At 26.9% G+C, this 1,563-nt stretch overlaps 1 long non-coding RNA gene across 1 annotated transcript; it reads left to right on the top strand.

The window, feature by feature from the left end:
• The first annotated feature begins 323 nt into the window (after positions 1 to 323).
• On the top strand, positions 324 to 1,557 carry LOC119683066. The gene is made up of 3 exons (XR_005252622.1): positions 324 to 676; positions 737 to 1,193; positions 1,275 to 1,557. It is a non-coding gene; the product is annotated as an uncharacterized LOC119683066 (long non-coding RNA).
• Positions 1,558 to 1,563: the final 6 nt, after the last annotated feature.

The following is a 1,563-nucleotide window of genomic DNA, read 5'->3' as shown; positions in this document are numbered from 1 at the left end:
TTAGAGAAGTTCTGAAAGGGGTATATTGTTCTTGATTAAAAATATATGAATGAAGATAAATTTCCGAAAAACAAAAAATGGGTTTATAAAACTTAGTCTCAGTTACTTTGCAGACGATGTGTTAAATCAATTTTTAAAAAGTACTACTTATTTTGTTCTCCATCCCTTATCTTAGCCGCAGTAACGAAATTTGATGCTTGAGATCAAAATTCCTTATGTTCAGAAAATTAGAAAAAATTTATAAAAATTTTAAATAATCTAGTTGGCCTGTCAAAATACTCAGTAAAATTAATTTTAAATTTAAATTTTTAATGAAAAAAAGTTTCTTCAAATTTCTTCTTGTCTTGCAAAATTATTACAAAATTTTGGCTTGTATTTGAGTTATGGATCAAAAAAAAGCAGAAAGTGCTAAAAAGGCGAAGGAAGATTTAATTGATTATACGATAATCTATTTGAGTGCTATATTAGCGCTAATCGTATTGATATTTGGTAGAAATATTTTGAACAGCTTATGTGGTTCTTGCAACTAATATTGACTTTCAATAAAAGAAAAAAATTTAAAAATATTTCAAAATTATCAAAATTTTATTATATGAAGACCAATATTGCTGCATAATATCTTCAAGTATTAGATTAACATCTCTGCTTTAGTTGACTTGCATTTGAAGATCATAAAGTAAGTTTATGTGTATTCGATATATGAAGAGGATAACTTCTCTGGTTTTCGTATTTGCAGTTTACAAAGTGAATTCTGGTATACTGTGAATTTGACGAGAATAGCATCTCTGGTATCTCTTTTAATGCTTTGGCTGATAAAGTAAATACTGTTTTATATGTATTGTGTATTTGTAGAGAATAACATCTCAAAATTTCGAATCGTGTGCTGTAAATAGAAGTTCATGCCCGTTTAATATATTTTCTTCTGTGCTATCTGACTTACAACAGTGGAATCGTGTTAAGCTGTCCAAAAACGTTTAAGATCTGGAATGAATGAAATATACAAGTATGAAAATCTATGCACTCTGGATTCAAAAGTCATTTGCTAATCTATTTTCGTTAGTGCTTGTACTGTAAATGAAAACATCATCTACTTTAGAAGAAAATATCTTTCACTATATAGTATTTCCAATTTTGAAAAGTAAGCAATCAAAAATTTCCTCCAAATGTTTTCGACAAACAGAAAGTCAGAAACGGTAATCAGAATCTCTAAATTTCTAATTATATCGAATAACTGAAATAAAATTGTTTTAAATTTATTTAATTTTTTTTAATAGATAAAAGTATGAAACTTTCTTTCTATATACCGAAAATTGGGGTCTTTTATGCCAAAAACCAAATTAGAAGTGATGTCTTTAAAGTGATAATACTATAATTGAAAACTCATTCTATAAGGATATGAAAATATCTGAAAACCAATCATGCAAGGATATTGAAGCAAATTGATTTTTGACTATTGTGTACACCTTCAGAAATTTTTATAAAATGGACTGGTTTAGAATTAAACTTATGCAAAATATATTTTCAGATCTTTCGTTAGATACATTCAACTATTAAAAAGCTGAA

The sequence above is a fragment of the Teleopsis dalmanni genome, chromosome 2 (assembly GCF_002237135.1).
Source record: "Teleopsis dalmanni isolate 2A chromosome 2, ASM223713v2, whole genome shotgun sequence".
NCBI lineage: Eukaryota > Metazoa > Arthropoda > Insecta > Diptera > Diopsidae > Teleopsis > Teleopsis dalmanni.
This window is presented reverse-complemented; position numbering and strand designations above follow the sequence as displayed.